Genomic DNA, 6,506 nt, shown 5'->3' on the forward strand with positions numbered 1-6,506 from the left:
ATATATTTGACATAAAGAAGGTCGAATTCACAATGAGTATATTTTGCAAATAAATTTGAGTATTAACCAATGTGGTTGATTTTATATGAAGGATTAAGTAAACGGAGGTTTGTTAGTGGTGATGATTTTGAAAACTTGAAACTCGATGAAAAATACAAATCAAGGTGGAGAGAGTTCATTAATGGTGGCTTGTATTTAGGGGTGGAAAAAGGCCAGGCAGCCTGCAAGGGGCCTGCAGCCTGATTTGTGTTTGGCCTGGACTGGCCTGGCCTGTTATAAAATAGGTACAGGTCCAGACTCTTTTAAAAGCCTTAATACATTAATAGGTCAGGCCCAAGCTCACTAATTAGCCTTATAGGCCTGTCAGGCCTGCTTGGGCCTGTTAAAATATAATTAAATATATAAATAATTATTTATTATTAATAAAATTATGAGATATTTTAAATTTATTATATTTTATTATAAATATTTTTGTATATTTTAAATATGTTAAAAGTTTAAAACTTTTTATAAATATTAAATATATGACATATTACATATAACTATTTTTATTAAAAAATAATTTTTTTAAATAATATTTTTATTTTTGTAAAAAAATTATTAGGCCTTTTAACAGGCTTCAGGTCAGGCCAGAATGAATAACAGGCCAGACCTAGTACTTTATAAAGAGCCTATAACAGACTGCAGACCAGACTCAGGCCAATCAACTGTATGACAGGCCAGGCCTGTTAAGAGCAAAGCCTGGTCTGGCCTGGCCTGTTTCCATCCCTACTTGTATTCTATCAAATTTGATAACTTTTCATTCAACTTTTGGTTAGCTTAAAGATTTTTTCAACAATGTACCCATTGAATGATATTTGTCATGGTTGATAGCTTGGTAATTGGTTTGGGTTAGCTGTGGAGTGGTTAGTATATTATTGGAGGTTTTTTTTTTTCTATAAATTGAGCTTAGTTTTGAATTTCAAATTACACCATTCTACAATGTAAGTCATCTAATTTTAGAGTTATATTTGAGTATTTTCATATTCTGTATACTATATTGTTTGGTTTGTCTTTTAGAGAATATTTGTGTTAAATTTTTGTACATTCTGTTTCTATTTGTGAGAAGTATTTTTCTCTTGTTCATTTCTTTTAAAAGTTAAGAGTATATACTGTAAGATATTTTTGTGTCTATCTTAAACTTGAGCTTCAATAGTGTCACCACTTTGATATCTCTTTTATTAGAGATTTGTCTTTATATATGAGTTATCACTTCTTCTTTTTTCAATGATTTAAATAGGATGGTGAGGAAAATTTAACAGCTAGTAGTAGAGTATTATCATCATGAATCAAAAAAAGAAAAAAAAGACTAAGACTTTTTCTTCTGAAATCACAAACAGAAACTAACAATTACACCTTCATATTTGCAATCTCCTATCAACTCTGTTTCTTTCGCATTTTGTCTTTTTTATATTGAACTTCTTCTCTTCAAAGATTTTGTTATGTTTAGCATTCTATATGCTCTAAATAATGGCATGAAAAACTGACTCTATTCCTCCCTGATGTTATTGGCATTGGTTGATTCATCCATGAAAGATTTGTTTGTTGTCTTTATCAATGGACATAGGCTTTACGTGGAACTACGTTGATTCTTTTTATTATGTCTCTCCATGTAATTGGTCTTTTTTTTGAATAAGTGGTATCAAAGTTTAAGACTGAGTTTTGGGTCAAATTTGTTTATAGATGAGAATATTTTGGAGATGATTTTGAATATTAACCAATATGATTAATTTTGTACGACGTTTCAATTTAGATAGAATTTTGAAAATTGATGAAAAATATAAGGCATAATGGAGATTGTATTCAATGGGTACAAGAAAAAATATTGTATCTAATGAATATAAGAAAAAAACCTATACAAATTCAAGTGCTAATAGAAATGTTGAGACACATTAATATTATAAGATATTTTTAGGTAGAGTGGCAAATGAATCGAATCTGCCGGACTCGTGAAATCTACCAAAAAAAAAGGTAAATTGCACTAGGATTTAAGAATTTGTCAAATAAAAAAATTTGTCAAACCCACACCACTAAATCTGTGCGTTTTGGCGGTGGGATGGGTCGACTCAGCAGAACGGACTGACTTGTTAGGTTAAAGGTTAATTTTTTTAATTATTAAATAAAAAAGTAATTATTATTACAAAAGTTAAAAATTATATAATTTTTAATTTTTTTAATTTTTTTATTTTTTTAGTTATTAACTTTATTTATTTTATTTTACATTTTTATATATATGTTCAAATTATGTGACTTTTTTTAAAATAAAAATAATTCTATTATCAAATATTATTTTAAATAATTTTATTAAAGTTAAAAATTTTTGAAAAGATAATTAAAAAAATATATTACTAATTTGATTTTGAGTTAATAGTCAAACTAGTCCCTAAAAGATAAGACATTCTTCAAATTCATCTTTAAAAGATTTTTTCAATCAAATTGGTCCTTTAAAGATTACGAATTAATCATATTTGTCTTCCTGTCACTCTATTAATAATTTTCTTCAAAGATTGATGTTGTAAAACGTTAATTAATAACATATATAATACCTGATATGTCTAATTGAATATTGACTAAATAAGTTTATGAAAATTTATTAATTTAGTCATTTTTTTCAATCACAAAAATTGTATTCTCAATATGATTTAGTGATTAAATTGATAGATTTTCATAAACATATTTAGTCAACGTCCAATTGAACATGTTATGTGTCATGTATGCTATCAGTTAATATTTCACATTATTAATCGTTGATAAAAATTATAAGTGGAGTAATTGAAAGATAGATATGATTAATTCATAATATTTAAAAAACTAATTTGATAAAAAAAATCTTTTAAAATAATTTAAAAAATATTTTATTTTTTAAAAATCAATTTGACTATTAATTTTTTAAATTTTTTATTTATATTTAATTTTTTAATTATTTTTATATTAGTTTTAATTTTATTTTTTTAAAGTTAAGCGAAATAATCCGCTAATCCACTGTAAAATATGGCGGATTAGTATTTTATGCTACTTCACTTACCCACTTTGTCACTCTTTTATTCTTACATGATGAGACTTGAATTTAAGTAGAGTGACCTTGATAACTTTATTAGAGAAGTTTATTTTCAAATAGAGTTATCATTTATTTTATACCTCTTTCAGATTTCATAACGAAAATTTTGTTTGTTATCATTGTCTAATAACGCTTTTTAATTTCTATATGGGGTTGGGGGTTGTGTTGAACTGGATTATGGAAATGAGGGGGGCTAAACATGGATGTGGTGTCAGATGTATACAACTCAGACCGTGCGACACATTAGGTGCAACACGGAGGGTCTGATTTGTATCAAGAGAGATGTAGCCAGCAACACGCAGGGTCCGTGTTGAGGCGAGCGAGACAGCAACAACAACACGGAAGGTCCGAGTTGTGCCAACCAAGACGGACCATGCGAGTTGTTGCATGGTGGACACGCGGCTCGCAAAGATAGCTCTCCTAATTCGGTGCCCCACAAACCAAAAGGACCCTTACCATCCGAGTTATGTGTTTGAGCCTTCACTTTCAAACTCAAGCAAACTCCATTGTTCCTCTTCACTTCTCTGTTGCTGCTACTTTGCATGGTGGGGAGAATAGAAAAATGCCAAAAAAAATAAAATTAAAGATGTTGATCGTCTTGAGTTTCATATTATGCACTATATCAGTCATTCTGATTATGTAAGTTTGTTTAAAATTTTTTTAGATTTTATAATTATAATTATTATTGTTAGAAATTTAGTTATTAGTATTATTGTTAGGATCTGAAGTTAGAAAGATGCATAGAATGATTAGGACTATTTTTTAATTTTTTTTAGATTTTTTCAGAATTTTTGTTAAAAAATTATTATTTTTACTGTGTTAATTATTATTATTGTTAGTTAGTGTGTTAATTAATTATAACATTGTAGTTGCAGTTCAAAACTTTAAAAGGAAAAATGTAATTAGTTTTTTTTATTTGTTTAATATTTTTTATTATAATTATTAAAATTGTAAAAGAAGAAGTGAGAAATTAAAATATTTAGAAACAAATGATAAAATGTAACCGAATTGTTATTAATTTTTGGATACAACGTTTTATTTTTTTTTAAATATTTTATAAATTTTTAGTTATTTATAATGGTTTGGAAAGTAAAAATTATTTAAAAAGGTGATAGTTTATTTTTGTTAATTGTAATTAAAATTCTAAGGGAATTAATTAGTATTGTAATTAGAAAATAAATTAACAAAGATAATGACAATAATTATTAATATCTTTAAGAATTTAGAAATATGTGTTTAATTTTACTAAAGTAATAGGTAATAGATAATTAATATTACAAATAATAATGTCTAGATCGCCAATATATAGATAGATAAACTACATCTGTAATTTACTAATTTTTTTTTAGATTTGATTATTAATGTATGTATATGTATGTATTATGATTCTATGTGTATCTGTATGTATTAGTTAATGTTATTAATATTTCATTTTGGAAGTACTAATTATTTGTTTTAGTCGAATTAAGTCAAAAAATTCATCACATATGCCTAGTTTGAATTAATATTTGTTGTTGACAAAGAAGTGCAAATTTTGTTAACGATTGTCTATAGTTAAAAAATTCTTGCCTTCTAGTAGAATGTTGGTGATGGTTAATAAGTTGACTAATATTTTGTTATGTTTTTTGTAGAAATTTAGAATGTTGACATGTGACCATCCAGGTCCGCCGGATCGGTACAACGATCGGGTGGAGGACCATTTACGAATTATTGGTTTTTATCATGCATCTCAGATTGGTGTCGTACAAAATCAGAAAGCACTCGTGAATGCCCTAATCGAATGATGGCACCCTGATACACATACGTTTCACCTTCCAATTGGTGAATGTGCCGTAAGTCTTGAAGATGTGGCTTTAATTCTTGGTCTTCCGACGGATGGTCTTCTAGTTACTGGGGTCACAATGAGTAGTTTCTCAGCGTTAGAGGCGGAGTGTTTGCATCAGTTTGGAGTTGCACCGCGTAAGTCGGAGTGTAGAGGATGCTGCATAAAACTGACTTGGCTGCGGGATCTAAAAGAGAACCTCCAGTTGACTGATGAAATAAGTATACAGAGGTATGTGAAGTGTCACATTATGCTGCTGATTGGAACGATCTTGTTAGGAGATAAATCTGGGGCAGGTGTTCACTGAAAGTTTCTACCCTTGCTTCGTGATTTTGCCGGTATTGGACAATATAGTTGGGGATCCGCATGCCTAGCACACCTCTACAGGGCGTGATGCAAGGCATCTCGTTACAACTGTAAGAAAATAGATGGTCCAATAACACTTCTGCTCTGTTGGGCTTGGATGAGAATGCCCTATCTATCGCCGCTTCCCAGGGAACTCAACAGTTTTCCATTAGCCAACAGGTAATCTTATTTTACAATCTACCTGTATGTTTATCTTTAAAATTCAGTTTAGCTAATTGAATATATCATATTAGGTGGCGTAACTGGGAGCGTGGTGATCGACAATATAGATATCAGAATCTAGCTCAATTTAGGAAGGCCTTTGATGAACTCCAGGAAGGCCAGGTGTGTTTTAACCAAGGAATTATGAAGCATTGTTATTGTTATTGGTATTCTGGGTGGTAATAATGAGATTCTTTTATTTTTTCCAGTTCGTGTGGGTTGCCTATGCTGTGGATCGCGTGGATCCAAACATAATTCCTCCTGAAATCTTTGTCCAGTCGATTGTATGGACCGCTATAGTTCCGTTGGTGTCCTTCGAATGTATCGAGTGGCATGCTACCGATAGGTATAGGCGACAGTTTGGTTTCATTCAAGGAGTTCCTCAGCAGGTTACGAACTTGGAGACGGCGCATGGAGAAGTTCTGACTGGTCCTAAGAATCTTAACTGGGCCACAACACCGAGTCATTCAAATTGGGTGATGCATTGGACAAACAGGTATAACTATGTTCTTTCTGAGCTTCCCATGCCTTCACAGCATCCATTGGAAACTTACATGTACTGGTACCGGTCAAATTATGGTCACCGCTTGAACTTGTCGAATCTTGTGGGTGAAGACAGTGATGAGGGTAATGAGGATATCGATGAGGGTAATGATGATATGGATGAGGGTAATCAGGATATGAATGAGGATAATCAGGATATGGATGAGGGTAATCAGGATATGGATGATGACAATGAGGAACTGGAACCACAGTCGCCGCCACCGTCCACTCCGAATCCTCTTCCACAAGAACAACCTCAGTTCCCAAGCCAGTACGTTCCTCAGACACAGTTCAGCCCGTCATTTCCAACACCTCAACAATATTGGGGTCTGTCACAGTTTGACCCAGGAGAAGGAGGTTCTTTTAGTCAACTGCTTGGGTTAATGGCTGCAGATTCAGAACAATCACAGTATGGCAACCAGACTGAGTTCCTGCCAGGTAGGTATTCATTGGATGCGAGGCTCCCATGCCATACAT

This window comes from Arachis hypogaea, chromosome 10, assembly GCF_003086295.3.
Source record: "Arachis hypogaea cultivar Tifrunner chromosome 10, arahy.Tifrunner.gnm2.J5K5, whole genome shotgun sequence".
NCBI classification, from domain to species: Eukaryota; Viridiplantae; Streptophyta; class Magnoliopsida; order Fabales; family Fabaceae; genus Arachis; species Arachis hypogaea.